This window comes from Equus caballus, chromosome 15 (assembly GCF_041296265.1).
Source record: "Equus caballus isolate H_3958 breed thoroughbred chromosome 15, TB-T2T, whole genome shotgun sequence".
NCBI lineage: Eukaryota > Metazoa > Chordata > Mammalia > Perissodactyla > Equidae > Equus > Equus caballus.
The window spans coordinates 95,420,391-95,446,992 of NC_091698.1; the positions used below are offsets into that span (position 1 = coordinate 95,420,391).

Genomic DNA, 26,602 nt, shown 5'->3' on the forward strand with positions numbered 1-26,602 from the left:
CACTTCCACGAGCGTCTTCCATCAACGCCCACCGGAGGTGAAGGATTTTTGAAGCTTTAGCTCTGCCCATGGCAATGCCACAGACAAACGTAGAAGAATATTCTGACTTGGCTTTATCAGTAGTTTTTTTTTATCGATATCTTCGTTCTTTTCTCCCATGTAGACAGAAATGCAAAACTGAGGATTTGGTATGTTTTGCCTGTTTTGTTTGAAAATTCCTTTTTCTTTTTCACTATAGATAAATTTTAAAAATATGTATATGCAAAAGAACAAGTTAAAGGCCACTGGTAATACTCTACTCCTAGAAATAACTATTAGCATTTTATAGTTTATCTTTACATTCTTCTGAATTTTTTTCTTACACGCAATATCACAATGTTTATTTAAGAAATGAAATCCTGTTACACAAATAGTTTCATAACCAAGTTTTCTTATTTTAAATACATTAGAAACAAAAATAATTTTAAGTCAATAAATATAGTTTGTTCTACAACATAGCTTTTCCATGGATGCGTGCTATTTCATTATAAGGATAGATCCCAATTTGTCTAAATACTCTTATTTTTAGACATTTGGTTTCCAGTCTTGCCTTGTTATAACCAGTGCTAGGAAACATCCTACTAGCTAAATTTTGCCCTCATTTATACTTGTCTCCTTAGAATAATCTACTCAGGTGGAATTTCTGGGACAAAGGCTCTGTATGCTGTCGGCACTGTTGGCGTGCTTATAAAACAGGCCTGGAGAATGAAGGCTATTCTTGTTTATGCTCCACCTGTGAATGTATGAGGGCCTTTATCTCCAGTCAACATTACCAGTTCTAGTAAATGTTGTTTTGGTCAGTTTAATGTCGTTTAAAATTCCTGGGACTCAGTATCCTCCTCTGCCCATTGGGTCTAACAGAGCACACAGTCAAAGGGATGTGGTGAGGGTTCAGTGCAACAAGTGAGGCAACGAAATGAGGCAGAGAAGGGCTCAGTAATGTGTTCACAGTGCACTGAAGTTCGCTCTGAGAACCCACCTCGCAGAAAGAGCTCGTTGTTGAACTTTACATTTGAACATAGAGGCTGCAGGTTGAGGATGAGGTTACTAACAAAACAAGGTGATTCTCTGCTTCCCGGAGGAGAAGGAGGTCCCTTATCAGGGAGAGAGAAAGGAGTACCTCAAGAACTCTTAAAGTCAATTTGAAAGTCAGGCGGGCTTGAGGAGTGGTGCAGGGAATCCAAGAGGGTGGATAATTTATAAGTAGACATAATCATTGGCCAAAGCTTAGAAATACTAAAAAACATGAAGAGAAAAAGGATCCCATCTAGAGTTGTTTTCACTGAACTGCTTTTTGGCATTGTGCCACTGGCCTGTACAGAACCCGGAACATTGCTTCTTTTTCTAGGCTGGGAAGCAACAGAGCATGATGGTGAATGGTGTTGGACAAGTGGAATCAGAATGCTGGCCCTGCCACTTGCCAGCTCATTGAATTTGAGCTATTCTCTAAACCCATTTCTGGGTCTATAGGGCATGATGATGATACACAGCCGGGCTGTGTGAGGATTAGATGAGCACGTGTGTGCGAGTGATGGAGCACAGAGCCTGGGAATTAGTAACGCTCCCTACGTGCTAGCTGTTCTTCTTACTTGCATTTTGGCCCTCTGCCCTCAGCTTACACAGAGGCTACTGGGATCCTCTGTGGGCCACCCACTGGGTCACAGAGGGCACCAGAGGGTTCACCACCTTCCACAGTGTCCTCTTGAGCAGAGAACCATGGGAGAACTTTCTTTCCTATCTTCCTTAAGTGGAATCATTTTGCTTTCTTTTCCTGCTAATGCTTTGTTTTATCTTCATGCGCCACGTCATCTGCCTCTACACGTCTCCCTCTCTGTTTTGGTGACTAAAAAGCTTAGGGGTGAATTTGTGGCCGATCTCTATCTAATGTGTAGGGCTTCACCCAAGGCATTCCGCAGACCAGCCACACTGTTGGCAATATCTTATCTTTCTTATATTTATTCCTTCCAGCTTACGTTCTCTCAAATTTAATTTTACCTTGTATGTATGCTGTAAACAACTTTAAATTGCTTTTAGAACAAGACAGGGTAGAATTAAAGAAATCAAAATAAAAGACAAAATAAAACTCATCCATGGTACACCCACTCTGAGGTAAATCTTATTTATGTATTACTGTAATTTTCTTCCTTCCCTCTCATTGTCTCTGCTCCATCCATCCATCTGTGCATCCACCCATCTAGCTTACCTGAAGGCAAACAATGTATGATTTTCATATAACATTATTTCACAGACATTTCCTTTCATTATATAAAGTTCTTCATAAAATGACTTTTACTGGCTGTCTAGCCTTCTATCATATAGATAAGCCAGAGTTTACTTAATTATTCTTCTGTTGTTAAAATTTAGGTTTTGTTTTCCTTTGCTGCATAATGTTTGTCTTTATAACCATGATCACCATCATTCCTTATACATTTGTATAAGGCTTTATTTTTATTTCTTACAAAGCACCATCATATACATTATTGGCAATGTTCTTCCTCCTATTAAAAGAAATTAAATTAAAGCACATAATAATTTGTGCTTGTCCAGCAGAATTGGGAGGCAGGAGAGTGGCATTCCCCACATCAGCTCTCTATGAGTCCAGCAAGTCTATAAAACAGGGGATGAAAATATCTTCTCCCTTTGGCATGGCAGAGCGCTTCGCTAGGGAAGTTCGTGAGAAATACAGATAGGTTTAGTGACGCATCTCTGCTGCATCCCGCTTCCCCTTTCTCAGACTTCCCTCAAACTCCCCGAGGCAGTCTCTGGCCATGTCATCAGAGGTTTGAGAAGGGGGAGAGAATCCTCGCTGGGGCATTGCTCTTAGGCCTGGACTTCGCAGAATTCATCAAACCTTCCTTAAAGATCTGATCCCTCATTACTCGACTTTCAGCACAAATACTAGAATCTGACATTCCTAGATATTTTGAGGGTTTTGAGTTGGATATTTTTCTCACTCAATTGGGTAAAATCTGAAGGTCACTTTTAAATAGAGGATCTTTGAGCTTTCAGCTTTTATCTTTCATTAAAGATTTGGAGCAACATTTTAAATTTCCCTGTCTAAGAACTCTCTGCCTGTAGCTTCTATGCCTCGTGACCGAGCTGGAGGTCTTTTCCACGCCTCTGTGGTTTTGGTAATGTGTTCTCTCTCCATCTACTGACTATTTTGTTTCCCAGGGCTGTTGGCGTCAGGCTTAGACCTCTTCAAAAACCACTGTGTTGTCTGCACGGATCCTCCTGTTTTGGGTGATATCTGTGTTAGCAAACGCAGTCTTGCTTGTGCTGTTTTCCAAGAAGTGGACTTGGGTTAATTCCAGACTGGAGTGCTCATCAGCTGTTCCATCTTGAACACCAGTCATAACTTCAGTTTTCATATCTGTCATAGGAAAATGCTCCTTCCTCACAGCCTCATTGTGAAGACTGAGATATACGCGATTAAATGAGATATTATTTGTCTTGACCAGTGCCTGTTCCATTATAATTGTTCTATTTTAATTCAAGCCTTTGACCCAGGCACACCTGGAGGGAGTCATGAGAGTAAAAGGCTACCAAACGTTTGCTATGTGGCTGTTACCATCCTCAGTGCCTTATCAACAAGCTAACAACGTAGGTACTCTTATCATCTCCATGGCCGTCAAGAAGTTGAGTGTCGAGGTTTGGATCCAGGGAGAAACAAAGCCAGGGTTTGAACTTAGGCAGTCTGTCTTCAGAACCTGTTCTCTTGTCCACTCAACCATACTCCCTGAACCCTAATAGATGGTTAAGAACGTGTGTCTCTCTGAAGATTAACTGAAGGTGTGAGTGCAGTTAGGCAGGGGTACCCCTGGCCTGGCATTGCATCCCACTGCCAGGACATAGCTCCCTTTTCCCTCCCATCCTGTCACAGTCCCATCCTGGACCTCAATCCCATGCCACCACCTCTGTTTATTCCTGACGATGTAAACAGGTGACCTGTGAACATGCTGTGGCACCAAGAGGTTTGCTTCTCACTAGAGCCTGGCACTGAGAGTCCAAGGGAATCAACCCCTCATGTTCCGAAGAAGGGGTCTGTGACCCAGCACATGTACCGGGGAAACTAAGTCTTGTTCCATACAGGAAAATCTTGCATGAATCCTTCCAGAAGCGACCATCAAGGTTTTTTTACTAACCTTCAGATTGTGGCATTTGGGGGCTAACATTTATCTCACAGAACTCTTAAACTTATATAGCAGCATGCAGTCCACAAAGCCTGTGTGCTGCTTCTCCCTGTGATGTCACCACGACAAGTTCATGAGGGAGGGCAGTCCCTCCCTCCCTGGCTCTCTCTTCACTCCTCTTCGCTTTGTTGAGTTCCTACACTGGGCTAAGTTTTGAGAATGAAAAACGAAGGACAAATCTCTCCCGCTTTCCCATTGAGTTCCCACAGGCAGTAAATGGGGTTGTGCATTCGAGCCTGGGTCTCCTGGTGGCCAAGACAGGACATGCTCTCCACCCATCGTGCCCCTTCCCAGTAGCCACAAAACTGCTTTCGGCATTGAGTCCCAGCATCGGCAATACAGGATGAGCTCGTCAGAGTCTCTTACAGGGTCTGTGGGCTGCAGGCTTGACCTTCTGTGTCCCTAGTGGATGGCTCAGATCAAAGCAGCTAGCATCTGATCAGCCTTTTCTGAGGTCACAGCTAAAGCTGGCAGTAGCTGGCAGCGCTAAAGTTACTTCTTGCAGAAACAGGAATGGTTAAAGTCAAGACCAATGTGTCCTGATAGGGCCTTTAACGCAGGACAAATCTCCTATAAACATAATTAATCCATTCATCCATTAATTAATTTGTTCGTTCTGAAACAGAGGTGCCCCCTTTGCGGTAATGGAAAGCATTTGCTATGTCTGTTCTATCTCTAGAATACAAATGCGCAATCTCTCTCCCACCACACACCCTCCCGTCAATAATGAGTGAATGCTCTAACAACTAGTCAGCCCTCCCCTGAAGTGTCTTCCTCTTCCCTGTACAGGGTCTTGAGGGTGAGGGTAGGAGGAGGGGGGGATTCATTTCCGCTTGACAAAGAGGTGCTGGTGGTTGTGAAGGAGGTGACCCTGATGAGTTGTCTTCAAACACAGTAATTAGTCCAAGTCCCCCTCCCGCCATGGCTGCAGACCCAGGACATCATCATTTGTGTCTGCAATTTGGGGCTGCCCACTCCCCAGTGTTGTGTTTAGGGGAGAGGTGACAGGCAACCTGGCAAGGGCACTTTGAATTAAAGGTCACTTTGCAGAGATTTGGGCTGAGGCAGGCCAGTGGTAATGCTGCCACTTGTTGGCATGAGAAGTTAGGAATGCTGGATCCTGTGGAGCTGGTGGTGGGCTGGTCTCTCCAAAAGAAGGCTTGAGCTGTTGGGAGCGGGGCACCGAGGGCTGACCCAGGTCAGAACTGGGTCCACTGCTGGCGCTATTATATGTTGTTCTCTCGTGCTATCTGGTCAAAATACAAACATTGTTAGCTTTACCAGTTAACTCTTAGTTTTCAAACATAGCTCTCTCTCCAATGTCTGAGCTCAGTCATGTTCAGGCATTTGTTATTTCGGGAACCCCTTTCCCTATCCCTTCCTGGGGGTGAGGTTTTGATTTTAAAACATTAAAACACAAGGAGTCCCATGAGATATTCTTTCTCAGGAGGACGAGTCTAATGATCACCCTGCTTGGTAGAGATTCCACAGTGATTCCCGTTCCTGCCAATACTGTGACGTGATTTGTCCCACTCTGCTGGAAAAGGGGCAAAGGAAACACTATTCTTAGAATCTGCCGCTGTCCATCTATCCATTCACTCAGCGGCAAACCTCGAGGGCCAGGAGGTTGTAAATAAACCATGGATAGTCTAGACCTGGGCTGAGTGATGAACTTGAATTTTTCACATTTCTCATATTCCCCAGGATCCACCTTGCTTCTGGCCTTTGGACTTTGTCTTCTGTTACTGGCTGGAGCACACTCCTCACAGCTGATCGCTCAAGCGAGTTTATCAGCTTCTGCTCCATCCCTTGACCCTTTGTGCCCTGGTCCCTCTGGGCAGCTCCCCTGCTCATGCACCCTCGGGCTCTGGAACTTCACTCTAGGGCCAGGCCTCCCACAGCATCCAGGGAGCAGTGCACAAAAGCACTGCTTATCCTGCTCTGCCGTGTCACAAATTGCTCAGAGCCCAACAAACCCTGGGCAACACATGTTATGGCTGAATTTATTTCTGAGCTGTGCCTTTTTCAGTCTTTTTATGAAGAAAGGAGCTGGGGCTTAGCTTGCCTTGTTGGTAGATTGTGAAAAATAGATAAATGGTACTTGAGTACATTTGAAAAAAAGGAATCTCTCTCCTTTCTTTTTATCCGTACTCCATCAGTTCCCAATGTCAAAGATGCCCTTGATCCCAAATTGCTCAATAAACCATGAACAATAAAATAGAAATAATTCTCTTAATAAAAACGAATCCTTTCAATGACTAATTTGAAAAAGCACTAATCTACCATGAGGGCTTCTTTGAGACCTGTCTTTGTCACCAACTAGCTGTCACACCACAGTCATTAACTTCTGGGACCCGTTTGTCCGTTCTTTGTAAACAGAGGGCACAGCACAGATATTCTGTAATCCTAAAAGGATGGGGCATCATTAACAATATAACATGAACAAACAGTGAGACCTTCCATTATATATAATTTTGTTTTTCTATATGGATAAACCTTGATATTTAAAAAGTGACAGAATATGTTACTCTCTGTATGGTCATTCTAAGTTAATTAGGCAGTGAATCTTAATTACCTACCTTAGTTTAGCCTGGTAAAGTAAAATGAAACAGTTTCCATATGTTGTCTTCCAATCTGCCCTTAACAGGAGAAATAGTCAAATCTTTATACACTTTGTCAGTGACCACTGACTCCAGGGTGTTTTAATTCATGACTGTATTTTTATCCCAGGCTAACAGAGTTTCCAGCGCTGGGATAAACCTCAAAATTCTTTCTTGAAATGAGAACGAGAAGTGTAAGGACTCGATAACATGTACTCCCCCGACTCCTGCGCAACATGTGAAATGGCAATCCTTAAAAACATTTACTCAGGCAATTAAGTATCTCTGATTTCATTACGTGCCTCTTCCTCATCTCTTATAATCTCGCATCTGCAAGTATCTAAGCTTGAAAGTATGGTCAGAGTAGTGAAATATCTAGGAGTAAGAGCGTCCTCATTAGAGTGGAATCTGTTTCCTACTGTCTGGATTTGAATGTAGCATTTCGTATCCCCCTTCTGCACTACTTAGAGCACAAGGATTTTAGGGACCACCCAATTCTTCTCCCCACCTGGCCCATTTTGCTGATGAGGAAACTGAGTCTTAGAGGGGTCTAGTGTTTTATCTAAAGTCATGCAGCCACTAGTAGTAAACCTAGAACTAGAATCGGGGCTTTTGACTCCCAATCCATTACCAGAAAGTGCATGCTTGACTTGATGAAGTGGTATTTAAAAAGCTAGGAGTAAAAAGGAAGGAATTTCAAAACTTTAACCAAAAAGAGAAAGATTTTCCCAAATGGGCCCTAAGCTCTTTGATGCAGGCAAAGCATTGGAAATGGCTCTTGGTTAAGTTTCCTTTTGTAGCTCTGCAGACTTCGACTTCTCCTCTGTGCCTGGGAGCATGGTGCATTATTCATGCAAACGGAATCTATTTGTTCTGAGACTTTGCAGAGGGAAAAAAAAACTTAAATGGCAAAATTACAGAAGGAGTGATCATGGCTGCCCTTTGGCTGAGCAGCCCCGAACAGCCATCTGAAGGTAGACGTGGAAGCCCTGATTAGGAAAGGAGCTCAAATGAAGACATTAATGAGAGCAGGTCTTGGGATGTGTCTGGAATCCTACTGACCATTCCTTCATGTGGAGCGCCGTGCTAGCTCTGGTGTTCCTGCCTTTCAAGTTTTAAGACATTTAAGTACTAGACATCACAGTCAAAATGATGTAGAAACTATTTGTCCTTATTGGTGTTTTAAAAGGACAAAATAAATAATATTTGTGTGCTGTAAGATGTTAGGATGATTTGATGAGGGAGGTTAGAGGATTTCATCAAATGGAAATATCTGAAAATGGAAACTATTACTGTGGCACCTCTCAGTAGTTGATAGGCGCTAGCTTAATAGGCATGCTTAAAGTCTAGGCACTTGCCAGGCATCACACAGTATTAAAGATGTAGAGCAGAATTTCTCAGCACGTGATCTACAGACACCTGCAGCCCGCTGATCTGAGGCCCTTGACAAATGCAGATGGATAGGTCCTGTTCCAGGGCCCATGCACCTGATTCTCTGGGGATGTATCTGAACATTTGCATTGCTAACCTGCTCCCTGGGGCCTTCTGATACAGGAGACTATTGTAGAGAATGGAGACTCTCTTCTGTTTCTTTATTCAAAGCTGCCTACTCCATTTGATGCATAGAATTTAATATGAGCTTTTAGACTGGAAGGGTGATTTGAAGCAAGTTGATGACTGGCCTTATTTTTCTATGCCTGATAGTTTAGGCTTTACTCCATTAGAAATAGGGAGCTAACCACCCTCTTTGAGAAAGGTGGGAAACTAGACTTGATTTAGAAAAATAACCTTGGTAGCAATGAGGAGGGTAGACAGCAGTGAGAAGACAAATTCAGTAATTCAGAATTGGTTCTTAGTGACTATTTCTCATTTTTTTATGTTGTTGCAAAATCATCTAAGAGAAAGGAAAATTTATGATATCCACCACACAATTCAGTTTCTCTCTCTCCATGAAGAAAAAGCCTTGGAGTGGGTTTCTTTCTTTCTCTGCTTCTTTTCTCCTCCCCACTTGCGGACAAGTAGCTAATCTTGTTAGTGTAGTTACGACCTTGTTTAGTCTGGTGGTTCTCAAATTTTGGTGTGCATAAGAATCACCTAGAGGGTGTGTGACACCAAAGGCTGCTAAGTCCCGCCCCCGGAAGATCTGTGTGTGTGGTTCTGGGTTGTGGTCCAATGATCTTGTGTTTCTAAGTTTCCAGGTGATGACGATGCTTCCTGACCAGGGACCACACTGAAGAACCACTATTTTAGGCCCAAATTCTCTTGCCCTGGCAGCCTCATGAAGTAGTAAGTTTTTTTTTCTTTGAGTTTTTAAATAAACTTATGAGGTAGGAAAGGAGAGTGGCAGGGGTTGGGGCTGCTGCCTCTTTGATCTATGGCTGGAGGGCTCTGTGGAGGCAGATGCTCAGCTCCAAGGGCAGATCCTGGACTTGGAGACGGGGTGCATCAAGCTTTGGCCTGCGCCTCAGGACAGGGGAGGGCTGCAGCCACAGGGGCCACTCTTTGTTCTGGGGCCCAATCAAGGATCCTCTGGGAGACCCAGGCTGCCTGGGAAGGAGCTGACTCTTCAAGGACTTGGAGTGAGACAAGGGGAGGGGGGCCCAGACCATCCTGTTGGTCCCAACCATGGCCCCTGAGCTCTGTGTTCAACCGCTGCCCAGTGTCTTCAGGGTGCAGACTCAGTGGGTTCTCCTTTGCTTTCTTTTTATGGATTAAACTCATCTGTGTTGTTCCTATTCCCATTGTGGGGAGGCCCCCTGCTCTGGCTTTTCAGTCTAAGACTAGGCGTATAAGTCAAGGTGGGCCTGCCTGGGGGTCCAGCTGCTTCGCTTAGATGGGATACTCGGTCGGGTCCAGGCCCAAGTAGCCGTCTCCAGTCTCAGTTTACCATTGATATTTCTATTCACCAGATTCTGAATAGGAAGACAGCAAGAGGGGTGAATAGAAGGATTTGGGCATCAAACATCTCCTCGTACTCTTTGTGCCCTTTGAGAAGAAAGTTACCTTTCTTATGGAGAATCTGAGTGTTTGCCCATATGAGCTGCCATGCCAAGCTTTGGCCTAGAAGGTTGCAGTAGGTTGTGTGTGGTTTTGTAGTGACAGGCAGACGTGATATTACTGAGACTTTAACTTGCAAAAAGCAACTAAATTGTACATCCAGAACATTAATGTGTGATGTTTTTGGCTCTGACAGTGTGTGCTAGATCAGCTTTCCCAAATTCTATCTCAGTTTTGTTTTGAATTTCACCCAGGAGAAGAGGGAACTGTGAAGACTTGAAATCATTCCTATCCCCAGGGTTTCAAGTCAGTTCTAGATTCTTCCCTTCCTCGGCCCTCAACGTGGATGTGGGTTTTCAGAGTCCCATACTGAAATCAATTACAGAGAAATGTTGCATTTTTAATCAATTAACAGATAAAAGGGAATAAGACTTCCTCCTTTATCAACAACGTGTCGTCCTGGTGGATTGAGACAGACAGCCTATTAAATGGAAAAAGCATTAAAACATCCTATGTCTGGAACAGACTGTTTTTAGGAGTTGAGTTTAATTCGTTTGGAAAAAAAAAGTTTTTATTGTCAAGTCAGCGAGGAGCAGTAGAAAAGGTTAAGAAAAACTGAAGGAAGATTTGTCAATGGACATGAACAAGAGAGGAATTTTCTTAATCCAAAGACTGAGAACTCGGAGAACACGGATATGAATGGAAAAAGATGTGCACCCGTATTTAACTGCTTTTAAAGGAAGAACCAAAAACAAAGGCTATGATTTCGTGATTACTAGAGCAAAGACTGGATTTCTACCTTAAATTTCAGCCACGTTAAGCAGTACATTCTTAGAGTGAACAAGAATGGTCCCAGAGCGAGACTGTGTTGGACATTATTGAGAGACCCTCCCAGCAGCAGGAGGTGAGGTGTCCATCATGAGAGCAAATGAGAGGTAGCCTAAAACCTGGGACAGACACCTGAGCACATGGCATGCGATTTGTTCTGATTTTGCTAAGGAAATATCAACATAGCAATACTTACTTAGTTTTCAAAATAACACAGATACTTGTGGAAATAGGTATAGCAGGTGCAATGAAGGAACATGGCTAGGGCAGTTATGTAGTAGAGAGATTTAGGACAGATAACATCCTAAATTTCAGCCAGAAAGGTCAACACAGTTGAAACTCGGCCTGGATTTGCTGTAGACTGCTGAGAAGAGTCTCCTGGGTGGTGGGCTGCATTTATTTTTGGCAGCCCTGAGCTGCCTGAATTTGTATCTCTGAGGCTGGGGACAGCACAGGATAGAATCTGCAGGTGTGTGTGCACTTGGCCCGAGAGCAAAGAGAAAGGAAGCGAGGCGCAGCGATCCAGCAAACAGGGTGAGCTCCGCACACGGCTGAGAAGAAAGAGAAGCAACTTAGAAAGTAGGGTAAAGTTTTTTAAACTCCACTTGGCCTGCTGAGAAGGAAGGGGAGAAAAATAGAGGAACCAGAGCACTCGGAGACTTACCCCTCTGTGATAGAAAAAGGAGAAAAGAAAGAAATTTTGCTGCTAGGAAAACAGAACAGGTTAGTTAAGGTCTGGAAAATTCAAAAGGTGAGGTATCGATAGGAAGATTGCAGGGAAAGCACATGGTCTAGGGCATATTGATTCTCTCTGGGCCCCGGAGGTACACATGCTTTTGGAAGTTCATGAATTTGCTGAAGGTAATTTTAAACTGAGACAAATGTAGGGAAGTGGAGGGCTACCCTTAAGACATAAGCTTCCTACGCCTGTGTAACTCAAGAGTAATAGCCACGAATACACAGGAATAAAATATGCCTTGTTGGGGGTGGATAACAGCACAGAGAAAGCAAGGCCGTGAAGTTGGTTTGGAGAATTGCCTGTTACAGATATGATAAATGGGAGGAAAATTTCTCACAAGAGATGATGTCACTAGATAGTCTACACAGTTCAGGGTTGAGTTCTGGAACACAGAGTTCAAAATGGAGGTGGAATTTGAGAGAGCCAGATCCTAAGAGGGAGTGTTTAATTGTAACTGTCTAAATCTTGTAAGTTAGCTTGGTCCCAAATGTCACTCCTAGAGAGCAGAGGCTGCCTGATAGATGGATTTTTTTCCCCCAAGAAGTCAGAAGGTCACTATTAACCTCTCACTTCTCAGTAGAATTTCTCTCCTGACTAATTTTAGAATGGGACTCCTGGGACAAAGAGACCAGCATCCAGCAGAACTGAAACCCGAAATATTTTCTCAGCCAGCCCTCGGCCTCTGTTAGGGTTTGTGGCTGGAGGTGGCACTGTGAGCCTGGGTCGCTCTCTGAACCATGTACTAGGGTCTGGAAACCCAGACCTCTGTGTGGTCACTTCGCTAGAGCCGGGGGTTTGCTTGTGCTATCTAAATTTTGTTGGCATGAGTTTGGTTCTACGATATTCTTATATCTCTTTCTGACTGACTCTGGGAAAATGGCAATCATGAGTAACTTGGAGCTGCACTAATTCAGTTTTGGAGGGCTAGAAGCTGTACCCACTCCAGCAGAAGGTGGCTCAGGATGCAACTTCCGCCGAAGAATGTAAACTCCCTCTGAGAGACACGTCTCGCTGAGAAAACAGAACAAGGAAGTAGGGAGTATATTAGTTTCTAGACTGCTGTAAGAAACTACTACCAATGTAATGGCTTAAAACAACACAAATTTATGATCTTATGGCTCTCTAAGTACAAAATGAACATTAGTGTAATTAATTAGCTAATTTCACTGGGCTAAAATTAAGGTCTTGGCAAGCTGGCCTTCTTGAAGTAGTAGAGGAAAGTCTGTTTCCTTGTCTTTTGCAGCTTCAAGAGGCTGCTCACATTCCTTGGCCATGGCCCCTTCCCTCCATCTTCAAAGCCAGCAACATTAGGCCAAGTCCCCCTCATGCTGCCATCTCTCTGGTTCTGACCTCCACTCTGCCTCTCTCTTCCCCCTTTATGGATCCTTATTATTACATCAGATCCACCCAGATAATCCAGGATAATCTCCCTATTTTAAAGTAAACTGATTAGCAACCCTAATTCTATCTGCAACCTTGATTCCCCTTTGCCGTGCAAAGCAACGTGTTCACAAGTTCCAGGGGTTAGGACTGATGGACATCTTGGGGTGGGGAAAGCATTATTCTGCCTAACACACAGAGTGAGAAAATTTGACTTCAGTTCTCTCAATGTTAATTTACAAGGCACAGGGGATTTTAGTTTTTATTTTACTTCCTCTCTTGGAATGTGACAATGAGGGGATCCACATTCAAATTTGAGGCATTTTTTAATATTACTGTTGGTTGTTTATCTTGTTAGGTAATATTTGGATAATGTGGCTGAGTATACTGTGAAATGAGAAATAGAATAGGTGATGAAATTTTGGCCGAGGATGCAGTGTGTTTGTGTTTGTGATGCTAATTTAACTAATGTCCTGTTCTAGTTCTTTCCCAGGGCCTCTGAGGGCAAGAGCTGAACTGCCCAGGTCATAGTCGTAGGTCTGTGCACATGGACAGAAGCAGGACCCCTTGATGCTCTGATGGTCTTTTCCCCTGAGTAGAGCAATACTCCCAACTGACCAAAGTCTTGGCCTTTGAACCCAATGGGTTAGGAGAAAACAAAAGTCGGGGAGAGGAGGGAGAAACACCCAACCTTTTCTTCCTGTGCCGAAGAAGACTCTACTGTCTTCCCCCTGAGTGGGGGATATTGCAGTGAGCAATTTCAGCTTTTCTCTCTAGTAGTTTTCTTGGGTCCCTACTAATCTGGCTGTGGGAAAGTCATGCTCCTCTCTCTCTCTTTGCTTGCCTGGAGAATCCCTAAAAGGGAAGTGAATTCTTTTCTGCTTTCTGTCGCAATGTGATAACACTATACCCATCCTCTGTTCCACTGCAGCTTTTCAGCTGGATGGGAAAATGTAATAAAGCCTGCCTGCAGGTCCCATTACCATGACAGGTCCCATTACCATGACAGGTCCCATTTGTCCTCAGGCCCAAGTAATAGTCCCCAAACCAACTCTATTAGGAAACTCTACATCGGTGGGTCTTATGCAATGTCTAAGATTAATAAAACTGTTACATTGATCCCTATTGACTGTCAGTTCTTTGAAATTACATTCAAGGCTTAAGCCCAGTAGGATAGAGGGGAAGTCCTTGGCATCCAAATATATGCCCAGCATGCCTAGAAGAGAAATAGAAATCCTTAAAAGCAGAAGCATAAAGATGATGTTAAAACACTTCTCTCATTCTACCAAAGCTGTGACCTAAATTAATATCCACAGCTTTCTAAACACATATGCATTTTTATGGAGTCTTAACCCACAATGCTGTGATCTTCATCATTATTGTCTTCATTAGAAGCAGATGGCAGCAAAGTGTTGCCTACACATTTAGATAATGTTTAAATAGTTCCTCAAAAAACAGCCAGGCAGCCTAATCAATTCTTCAAGGAGCTACAGTGGGAGCTGGAGGGGGCAGGAGGTTTACTGAGTAAACAATAGCGCCGCGAAATTAATTTATGGAATTAATTAATTTCTAAGAAGATGAAGAGTTCTTGAAATTGAAAAATAGAGTCCTTCATGCTAAGATCTCATCAATATCACTGGGATAAATTTTTGAAATTTAACATTTTTATTTGCTATTTTGCTATGACAAGAACTTATGGTTTACTATAGATTTGGAAAATATAGAAAAGCAAACATATATACTCAAAGATATCCCAATTTTACCCAGGAAAAATCGCTGTTGAGAGTTGTGGTGAATGAGCTTTTGTTATATTCAGTCCAGCCTTTCCACTCAGGAGACTGTCCTATCTCCTGTGCAGATGTTCCAGGGCCTCCGGGAACAGCTCTGAGGACTTTCCTGCTTTGATACCTTTTTTTTTTAAATTATTTTTTCTTTTTCTTTTTTTTAAAGATTAGCACCTGAGCTAACATCTGGTGCCAATCTTTTTTCTTTTCCTTCTTCTTCTCTCCAAATCCCCCTAGTACATAGTTGTATATTTCAGTCGTGGGTCCTTCTAGTTGTGACATGTGGGACGCTGCCTCAGCATGGCCTGATGAGCAGTGCCATGTCCGTGCCCAGGATCCGAAATGGCGAAACCCTGGACCACAGAAGTGGTGCGCGTGAACTTAACCCCTCGGCCATGGGGCCAGCCCCCAGCTTTGATATCATTTCCTGATACAGTCTGCCCAGATCCGTCAAGCTTTGTTTCCTGCTTCCCCTCTTTTGAAAAAGTAAATCTCAGTGTTCTGGAATATTTGTTAAACTTTGTTGAATCAGTTGGGCCAGGCAACCTCGAAGGCAGGAGCTATTGAGCTCTGAAGGGTGATATCAAGGAGGAGGGCTCAGCCCTGTTGATCCGCTGAGTATTTACATTATTTTCTGAATTCAGCATATTTGTCAGCTAGTTTTTCCTCTAACACAAGATGTTTTGAACTCTTTCTATAAATTATTTATTTTCGTTTTTAGAGACAAAAACATTAATAGGAATAGCCTATGCTTATAATCTCTTTTATAGACAACGCTCAGAATCAGAATAAACTGACCTCCCCCTCTCTTCTCCCATCAACATTTTTTTTTTCTCCAGTATTGGCTAAAAAAGTGTGCAGAAAGATTCTTTTGTATATTGTTATTAGAGCCCAAACACAAAACATTAGCTGCTGCAACAACTCAAATTTTGTGTGTGTGTGTGTGTGTGTGAGGAAGATCGTCACTGAGCTGACATCTATGCTAATCTTCCTCTATTTTGTATGTGGGATGCCACCACAGCCTGGCTTAAGGAGCAGAGCATAGGTCCATGCCCAGGATTCGAACCTGCAAACCCTGGGCTGCCAAAGTGGAGCTTGTAAACTTAACCACTATGCCAACAGGCCAGGCCCCTGCAACAACTCAATTTTAAAATGATATTCCTAAGAAAGCATTCTAAAATAAAATATGTTTTTAAAATGTTATCATTTAATAGCAGCTATTTTTGTTTTTTTAGTTTGCTTCTTTACTACTTCAAGCATTTCAATCTCTTCTTTTTGAATGGTTTTAAAAATTCTTTACAATTAGCTGTAGCTATTACTGGAATAAAGCAGCATTTTCCTGGACAGATAAAAACATCATATTTTTGTCTACTGATCATTTCCAAGTGCTTTTATTTGATCTTTGAAGGAATCTTGTGGTGTAGACAAATGAGGACTTTTTAGAATTTACTGGGGAGGAAACCTCACTGACTATTTCATAACTTTATTTACCTTTCTTGCTGAATACATCTCTGACTTTTTTGTTTTTTTAAAGCTTGGCACCTGAGCTAACGTCTGTCACCAATCTTCTGTTTGTTTGTTTTTTCTTCTTCTTCCCCAAGCTCCCCAGTATATAGTTGCATATTCTGGTTGCAGGTCCTTCTGATTGTGTTATGTGGGACACCTTCTCAGCATGGCTTGATGCGCGATGCTGGGGCCGTGCTCAGGATCCAAACCGCCGAAGCAGAACACACGAACTTAACCACTTGGCCACGGGCCAGCCCCATCTGTGACTTCTTATAACACACACAGATCCTTGAGTTAACTAGTGGGTGGTTATTGTGGTGACCGCAAGGTCACACAGCTAGTGAATGGCAGGCTTGAGACCAGAGCCAAATTTCCTGTATCCACGTTCTTTGCTCTCGGCCCTCACATCACTTTCTATCCAATAGGACTAAAATTATTTCCATTTAGGTGACTAAAGAAACGTGAGATATCCCTGACTGGAGAGATTTTACCGTAAAGGAAATTCTTTCTCATGTTTGAAAAGCTTTAAGCTGCAGGGTCGGCTCTTACTTCACAACCATGACTAAACTCATCAGTTCCTCGGCAGAGAGCATGCTGGGAGGATGGAGGAGAAAAATGGACACCATGATATTTTCCCAGTGCTGGAAGGTCCTCTGTTGGAATGTAATTTCCTAGAGCTCTTTATTAGTTCAACAAATAGTTATTAATTCAACAAATAGTTATTAAGCCCTTGCTGTGTGTCAGAGACTGTCCTAGCTCAGGAGATACAGCAGTAAACAAAGTAGACAAACAGCCCTCCCTCCAGGAGCTCATATTCTAACAATTGTCTTGGCATTTTATTTTTGTTAATATTCCCGTTTAAAGCCTGCCTTTAGCATCACTTATCTGAATGCTCTCACCATAATTGATAATTTTGGTGGCAGAACAATCGTTACTGTTACTGGATGCTACAACATGCCAGACACCATGCTGCGAGTCATGCATATCTCATTTAATCCTCATAACCACCCAGCTGGCATCATAATTTTCACTCTATGTAATCAGTACATAGTGGATCCAGGATTTCAACATAGGTCTGACTCCTAAAGCTGTGCTCTTCAGTACTATCCACATTGGCTTATCCTAAGAATTGTTGTCTTGGGGCCAGCCTGGTGGCTCAGTGGTTAAGTGTGCATGTTCCACTTCGGTGGCCCGGGGTTCACGGATTCAGATCCTGGGTGCAGACGTGGCACCGCTTGTCAAGCCATGCTGTGGCAGGCATCCCACATATAAAGTAGAGGAAGATGGGCACAGATGTTAGCTCAGGGCCAGTCTTCCTCATCAAAAAGAGGAGGATTGGCAGATGTTAGCTCAGGGCTAATCTTCCTGAAAAAAAATAAAGAATTGTTGTCTTCGATTGCAGGTCCAGGAAACTAGTTCATGGTGAAAATTGAAATTGTTTTCTCTTTGTATCAGATAAATTCAAAATAAATTAGCTTTCAAATCAGAAGGAAAGATATGTTTGTCCTTTAAGTTCCGCTGTGAGGTGGTAAATTAGAAGCGTAAACTTCAGGGCAGACAATGATGTATATTTCATCACTTTTCTAGCTTATCATGTAAGTCTCTGCTACTGTTGAAAACTGTGCAGACAAACACTATCAGCAATTGCCTTCAATTTTTTGTGGCTGATCATGAGTACACAGTAGACCATATTGCATACGTTAAAATGATTGCCCACAGATTTTTTTTTAAAGATTGGCACCTGAGCTAACATCTGTTGCCAATCTTCCTTTTTTTTCTTCCTCTTCTCCTCAAAGCCCCCCAGTACATAGTTGTATATTCTAGTTGTGAGTGCCTCGGGTTGTGGCATGTGGGATGCCGCCTCAGCATGGCTTGATGAGCAGTGCCATGTCCGTGCCCAGGATCCAAACTGGCGAAACCCTGGGCCACAAAGCGGAGCACACAAACTTAACCACTCGGCCATGGGTCCAGCCCCTCGCACAGATTTTAATTATTTCTGAATTTATCTTTGATGGAAAATATATGTTGCAACTTAAGGAAGCATATGTGCCAAACATTAATCTACATACATTGCGGCAAGTGAATTATTAGAGGCTGATGTGTCTATGTAGCAGCTTTCCCAGGTTTTCTTCAATCAAAGGTCTTCTTTCTTTTGAAGATCTTTTTTTTTTTTTTCTCTTTTAGGAGGATTATCCCTGAGCCAACATCCATGGCCAATCTCCGTCTTCTTTTGCTGAGGAAGATTGGCCCTGAGCTAACATCTGTGCCCATCTTCCTCTATTTGTATGTGGGACGCATCACAGCATGGCTTGATAATGGAGCTTAAGTCTGCGCCATGGATCCAAACTGGCCAACCCTGGGCAGCAGAAATGCAGCACGTGTACTAACCGCTTGGCCACCAGGTTGACCCCCTCAATCAAAGGTCTTTAATGATCCGTATAACCCTACTTTCATTTTTTTGGTAACTTTGAAGTGTTTACCTGTTTTAATATCTCTGTTTCCTTCTCTTTTCCTCTCTTGCTCCCTCTCTGTTACCCTGTTTCTCCTATGCAAATATTTATTATAGCTACTCTGTGTAACACTGACACCATTAGGAATTGAAACCTGGGCCCAGTCCTTGTGATTCTGACAGTGATTTCAGCATAAGCTTTGGAAATAGCAGTGGGTTCTGGGTGGTTAGACGAGGTTACGATCATTACAGTTGTGCAAACAAGAATAATATAGAAGAGAAATTAGTAAAAAAGAATCAGGTCATATTAATAGCTGCTAATTATTGAGCGATCATCATGGCAGGCACTCGTGCTTAGTGGTTTACATACATTCTCATTTAATCCTCACAGCAGGCCAATCTAAGATGTAATTGACGCTGAGAGAGGTTAAATAACTTGCCTGTGGTTGCACAGCTTGCGGGTATTCAGTCTGAATTGGACTTCAGGTAATTTTAATTCTTCTCCATGATGCGACAGTGTCATAAAGATTCAGAAGTGGGAGAGATTAAGACAGACTGGAGAGATGGTGAGGAAGGCTCCATGGAAGCCAACACTTCTATCCTTAAGTAAAACTTCCTACTAATATTTCAATCACGCTTACACCTCTTCTGCCTTTCAGGTGTAACTCGGCAGTTTTGACCATTTATTTCCTTAATCATACTGAGATTAGCTAAACCACATAGCGTTATTAATTATAATTACCTAATCAAACAGTTGTAATGATCACATTTCTCTATAAATTGCACGTCAGCACCATTCAAATTTGTGCACGCCTTATTATAGTCCTCTTCGTTTTTCTTGTTGCAGTCGCAGAATGCTGAGGCTTGATTTCAAAGTTGTCTTTTGCTTCTTGTATTTTGTATCAGATTCTAGGATTGCACCAAAAAGAAATTGTATAAGATAAGTTTTCATGATATTCTCAATCAGAAAAAAACATAGATTGTGACCAAAACTCACAGGTATTTAGAAAAAAGCCGTTAGGTACCTTGGCCTTTATCATGAAAGCTTTTATGAAGTCAATTAGAAACAATAATCTACAGTCATGCACCACATAAGTGTGTTTGATTGGCGATGGGCTGCATATACAATGGTGGTCCCAGAAGATTAGTACCATATAGCCTAGGTATGTGGGAGGCTATACCATCTAGGTATGTGTAAATATATTCTGTAATGTTTGCACAATGACAAAATTGCCTAACGATTCATTCCTCAGAACACATCCCCTTCGTTCAGATGCACATGACTGTGTTTGGCTTTGCAACGTACCCACCCTATGCTCAGAGCTATGGCTAATCTTTATTGCTCTTTTATATGAATCATAAAGTGCCCCCTCTATATTGGTAGACTGCTAGGCAAGGGGAGGATGCCTTGCTGAGGAGAAGCAGGCATCCCTTCCTTGAGGTGCATGAGCCCTGAGCCAGGACACGAGCTTGGCAGGTAGAAGGGGTGGGTTGCAGCCCCTGCTTGCCAATAGACCAGGAAACTTTGTGAAGCACACAAATAGCATAACCACACACAGTGGTCTTGCTTGTGCCTGTCGCTATTGAGGAAATAACAGGAAGAATGCTGAGTATTTTGCATTCATTTCTTATTGTCTTGCAATCACCTGTTGGGTAGGTAATGAGGAAACTGACTCAGGGAAGTTAAGAGCATACAGCTGTCAAGTGTAGGAGCCAAGATTCAGACGGAGGTCTGATTAATTCTAAAGTCTGCCTCATTCTTGCTGATAAACTAACACCTTATCTCTCCTCTGCAAAAATTTTCAAACTTTTTGGGTGGCATGCTCAGCATTTATGAAAAAAAGCAGCAAACAGAATCCTCTATTCCTTGTGCACATCAGACATTTCCCATCTCTTTGCCTTTGTTCAAGCTCTTCTGGTAGGAGTCCCCTTTTCTTCTCGCATGCATGTGTTCAAATCCTACCTATTCTTCCAGATGTCGCTTTCACGCTACTCTCTCTGTAAAGCTTTTCTTTATTCACTTTAATATGGAAATACTCTCCCTCCTCCAAATCACCAAAGCGCATTCTTTTCCCACCCTTATGGATCTGAACTTGTTCAAACTTGCGTTATAGCTACATGCGTATATGCTTTTTTCCCCCACCCATAATGGGCTATAAATTCTTGGCTGTTGCCACGATATGTAATTTGTATTTTTATCATCACTGCCTGGCACAGTGTGAGAGCTGAAGTTTGTGGATTAAATGAATAAATGATTGAATGAATGAATTAACCAACACTAATCAAGTTTTATTTTCAATAAAATGTATTGAAATCACTCGTACCACTGGAATAATGACAAAATTTGGATAAGACACTTGAAGTATCTTTAAATCTTTAAAGAGCTGACATGGTAAGTATTACGGGTTGAATTGTATCTCCCTCTCCAAATTCAAATACTGAGGTCCCAGCCCCGAATACTTCCGAATGTGACTTTTTTATTTGGAAATAGGACCACTGCACATGTAACTGGTTGTTAAGAGGCTAGAGAGAAACAATGCGTAAGCTACAGGGGAACAACAATTTAAACAGCAGTGAATTTCTCTTCTGAAACCACGGAAGCCAGAAGGAAGTGGCACTAAATAGCTCAAAGAACTATCAATTCTGGATTTGTATGGAGCAGAAATATCCTTCAGGAATGAAGGGAAGATACGAACATTCTCAGAGGAAGGAAAACTGAGAATTTGTTGCTAGCAGAACCACCTTTAGAGAATGACTAACATAAATTCTCAATTCTCTAAACAGGAAAGAAAGGAAGAAGAGACTGGCCTCTGGAAGAAAGGAAGACCAATGAAACATGCAAAACTAGAGATAAATGTAAAAAGTTATCCTTTTGTAATGGTTTTTTAAAAGTTACATTTGATGGTTGAAGCAAAAGTTATAACATTGTCTAATGTGGTGCCAATATATGTAGAGGAAAGAATTGTCATTTACATTTTAAAAGTGGGGTGAGTAAAGGGACCTATATGGAACTAAGATTTCGACATTTTGCTTGAAGTGGTAAGATGTTGATAGCAGAGACTCTAATATGTTGTGTAGGTATATTGTAATACCCAGAGTAACCACTGAAAATACTATTCAAGGCGGTATATTCAAAAACACTGTAGATAAATCAAAATGAAATTTAAAACATATTCAGGTAACCCATAAAAGGCAAGAAAATGGGGATAGAGGGATGAAAAACAGAACAAACAGAATGCAAATGATAAAAGAACAGACTTATGCCCCATCGTATCAATCATTACTTTAAATGTGAATGGTCTAAATATACCAATTAAAAGACAGATTAGCAGAGTGGCTAAAAAACACGACCCAACTATATGCCGTGTGCAAGAACTTCACTTAAAACATAACAATATAGGTAGGTTGAAAGTAAAAAGATAAGATATATCATGGAAGCATAACTAAAATGATATGCAGTAACACCTTATAAAGCATATCTTACACAGCACACAGGTCAGGAGGGCTCTTGAATGTCTGAGAGGATGGTACTGGTAGTGATTAATTTTAGACTTTGGTAATTTAGGCATGCAAATTGCAATTTTTAGGAAACCACTAATATAACTGCAATAGAGTATGTAACCAGTGGAAGAAAAAAATGCAGGGAGAAAAGCGATCAACCCAAAGGGAGTGAGAAGGAAAACAAAATAAACGCAAAACAGGGGAGACAAGTAGAAAAATGTGGGGAGGGAAGGACTGCGAGGGGGTGAGGTTCATGAATAGCTTCTAAGGTGCTGGCAACGCCGTGGTGTCATGATGTTCCCTTTAATGTGTGTTTGAAATTCTCAGTTTTGAAACTCTCAAGTCCTTTGCCTTGAATGTATACTCTTGTTTTCTTCTTTCCTTTGACTCGTTTTTCTCAGAATCTTATTCAGGCTACTCTTTCTATGCTTCTTTTATTTATTTTTTTTTAATTCTGGAGTTGTATCTTCCAGACCTTTTTTCCTTCATACTCCATATACCCTTTTCAGGAATCTCATACATTTTCTTGGTTTAGTTTTGTTTTTATTTGTTTAATTTTATTTATATCTGGTGATACTCCTAGATCTTTATTCTCGATGTCAGCCTGTCCTCTGCGCTCCTGAGTTACGTATTCAACTAGCTACTTATTACATAATCTCCCTTGGCTGTCTCATAGGCATCATAACCCAACATGTCAAAAATGGGATTTTCTTACTACCTCCCAAACCTTCTCTGCCTCCTGTTTCCTATTTCAGTAAATGGCACCAACATCCACCTAGCTGCCTTAAACACAGATCATTCCTGGTTCTTCAACAGATGCAGACTCATAAGGTCACATTTCTGTTATCTGTAAAATCTCTACAGCCACCCCCCGAGGCCCACACAGAGATTTTGCTGCTGCCACCTTTTACTTGGCTCGCTGCAATGACTCTAAGACAAATCTTCCTGCCCCTAGTTTCGCTACGCCCATCTATTCTCTTCAATGCTTCCTAGCAGACTCGATTCTGCCTATGATTTACTCAGAATAGTGTTTCTCACCTACTAGAAATCTCTCACTGGCTTTACATTTCCATTAGGATTTAGTCCAAACTCCTTGATGTGAGAAACCTGAGTGCCTGCCATGTGGGGGGCCCAAGGCATCTAACATTCTGGAATCACACTGTCAATTTAACATTTAAGCAGCGTGGCTTAAACTCCCGTTCCACTGGAAACCTGTCTTCCTTCTTATTTCTCTGTTCTTGGAGGCTTAGGATTTTTCTAGTCGTCTGATTCCTTTTCCTCCCTGAATTCCTGATTGTTCTACTTCTCACCTAATATGCCTGCCTGATAGTTCCTGCATTTTAGGCTTCATTCTGGAGGGCCTGCTCCTGTTTTTTTTTTTTTCTTCCAAGGTAACTTTAATACAAGGCTGTAACTGACATTTACTGAAGTTGGGGTGGGTGGCAATTAGGGATTACATTACAGTACTTGGAATAACTTGAACTACACATTAGTTATCACTGTCATGAAAGTTATTTGACCTCACTCCCCATTTCTCTCCTCTCTCTCTATTAGAAGATTCTCCTCGCCTCTCACTGTCTTACTCTGTGTTTTAATTGCCCTCATCTGCTCCTTCACCTTGGCTGTCCACGGAAACCGGAAGTTCTATCTTTCATAGAGAGCAATTCAGCTCTCTTGCTTATTTATCTTCCCTTCCCACATCAGGCTACAACCCCTGTTCCTGTTCCTCTCCTTTCTCAAGCAATAGATCCATCAAAATGTTTTCCTAAACAAAAAATCAGTTGCTCTGGAGGTGAATTGTGTTACTCTCCCAGAATAAAGAATGAGTAGCTGTAGCAGATATCTTGTTTACTAAACAGCGGTTTTTAATTCTTGTTTACTAAACAGCAGTTTTAGTACCCAACCCTTGGCTACGTGGCCCCAACTTCTCTCTTACTCTTTATTTTGGGCATTTTGAGTGGCATTTAGTATTTGCACATCTATGATCCTCTCTGCCTTTGCATGTTTTCTTCTCTGCTTCTTGGAATACCTTACCAGCAATCTTTTTCCTAGCTAAGACTTTCCAAAGGTCAGATTTTAGGGTAATTCCTCCAACCAGGCTTCCCTGATGCTCTGGATTAGGTCAGATGCTCCTGACATGTGCCTTCAAAGGGTGCCATGTTTCCCCTACCATGGAAAGTATCACATTTCATTGTAATAATCTGCCTGCTCTCTGTGTCATCTTTGCCACAGTAACTTTGTGTCAGGTACAGTTTCTGTACATTATAAAAATAAAAAAAATCTACCATATAAATGAAACACAAGTTCATGACTCTCTTCTGGTAGGTTCGGAGGAATCTTTGCCATTCTTCTCCTCCAAATTTAAAGCAGGATTGCCAGTCACTCAGGGTGGCGTACACTTGGCTCCCAGACTGGACAATTTCTGAATTTCTTACCCCTCTCTGCTGTATTAATATTCTGTAATCCTGGGTCATTTTTTTCCAAAGTGAAACAAAAAATGCTTCTATTTTCTCAGTTTCTAAGAAAAGTAAAAAGAGATTTAATCTTCTTTATTAGATGCTGTCATTTTTCTGGGATATCTTAATTTAAGGCAAGCACTAAGAAATACGTAGGTCACTAGAATGGTGACGTCGTGAATCCATGTAGCATGAATTTTCTGTCACATTTGCCTACTGTGGTGTTCATTTATGTTCTATGTTACTTTGACTCATTTGATTTAATAGTTCTTGAAATATTCTACATTCTTCTGTAAACTTAGATCTTCGGAGCATTCCCCTCATGCAACAAATTTATTTTTTACAAACTTAAGGATAAAAGAACCTCAGTCCTGTTCTTCCTTCCAAGAATGCTTGATGAGTTATTTTAAAATTGATCTAGTTAATATTTATAAAATATCATAATATTGTAATGCCATGCACTCTTTTTAACAAATGATTTCAGAGTTACTTATGATTTTAAGCAATTTTTACAAAATGGAGATAATTTAAAACTCTTTGGATCACAAAAGAACTTCAGACAACTCTCGGGTGAGCCTCGGAGTGCCTCAAGTTATGGGAGAGCACAGTCTCTTTATCCCTATTTTACTGAGAACAGCACGAGGGAATGGAACTTTAATGCAAGGCAATAAGTTGTCATTTTCTTTTTTTGACTTTGTAGAAAATACATGAAATTTCATAGTTTGCTAATATATGGTATTTCTATACAAATATCACATTACAAATAAAAACTGGGGCCAGCCTGGTGGCATCATGGTTAAGTTTGCGTGCTCCACTTTGGTGGCCCAGGGTTTGCAAGTTCAGATCCCGGGCACAGACCCACAGACGGCTCATCAAGTCCTACTGAGGCAGCAGTCCCACATAAAGTGGAAGGAGATTGGCACAGATGTTAGCTCAGTGACAATCTTCCTCAAGCAAAAAGAGAAAGATTGACAACAGAGGTTAGCTCGGGGACAATCTTCCTCACCAAAAAATAAATAAGTAAACAATTAAAAAAATAAAGAATAAAATAAGTTAACTCTTAAGAGAACATACCATAGTCCCCACTTACCCGTGGTTTCACTTTCTGTAGTTTCAGTTACATGCTGTCCAAAAATATTAAATGGAAAATTCCAGAAATAAACAATTCATAAGTTTTAAATGCACACCTTTCTAAGTAGCATGAAGAAATCTTGCTGCGTCCCACATAGGACGTGAATCATCCCTTTGTCCAGTGTATCCACCTGTATCCGCTACCCTCGGGTTAGTCACTTAGCCTTTTCCCTTATCAGATCTATTGTCGCAGTATCATGTGCTTGCATTCAAGTAACCCTTATTTTACTTAGTTATGGCCCCAATGCAAAAGTAGGGATGCTGGCAATTCGAATACACCAAAGAGAACCATAAAGATCTTCCTTCAAGTGCAAAGTTGAAAGTTCTCAACATAATAAGGAAAGAAAAAGATCTTACGCTGAGGTTGCTAAGATCTTTGGTAACTTTTATTGTAGGACATTGTTATCATTGTTCTGTTTTATTACTAGTTTTTTTGTTAATCTCTCACTGTGCCTAACTTATAAATCAAACTTTGTCATAGGTATGTACATATAGGAAAAAACATTGTATGTATAGGGTTCCGTACCGGCTGAGTTTTCAGGCAGCCCCTGGGGGTCTTGGAACATTTCTCCCGTGGATAAGGGGGCACTACTGTAGTGGCGTCAAGCACGTTTTAAAAAGAGAAATAAAACTTCCAGGTATAATGGCAGAGTGCTTGTAGTGCAAATGTGCTGAAAACTTTTAGGTTCCTTTGCCTGAGAGGAAAGGCATTGATCATTTGACTGATATGGTAAAAATATGAGCCGGCCTTCACATTTAAAGCTGATGTTATCAACCTTCTGTAAACAGAACACTCGGTAAAGGAAATCCATTTTTAAAAGAGTCTATACTGAAAGAAAAATATGGATTTGCAGCACCTCAAATTATAAAGTGCCACAGAATTTTAGAGCAAAAAGGGATCTTTCAGATCTGCTAGTATTATGAAATTTCAAAGAATTTCAGTATTCTAATGCTATTTAGAGATGCTCAGCCTGAAAGTTCCCAGGTACAGGTCCTATT

General features: G+C 41.6%; 1 long non-coding RNA gene across 2 annotated transcripts in view; it reads left to right on the forward strand.

The window, feature by feature from the left end:
* The window catches only part of LOC138917909 (uncharacterized), a 41,129-nt gene extending 16,810 nt beyond the window's left edge, over positions 1 to 24,319 (forward strand). The window contains exons 3-5 of one of the 2 annotated variants that reach the window (XR_011426571.1): positions 3,538 to 3,642; positions 18,251 to 18,488; positions 21,300 to 24,319. This is a non-coding gene — a long non-coding RNA (uncharacterized lncRNA). Of the gene's footprint in view, positions 1 to 3,537; positions 3,643 to 18,250; positions 20,788 to 21,299 lie in introns of those variants that run through there. The other variant, XR_011426570.1, reaches the window with a different exon arrangement.
* Positions 24,320 to 26,602: the final 2,283 nt, after the last annotated feature.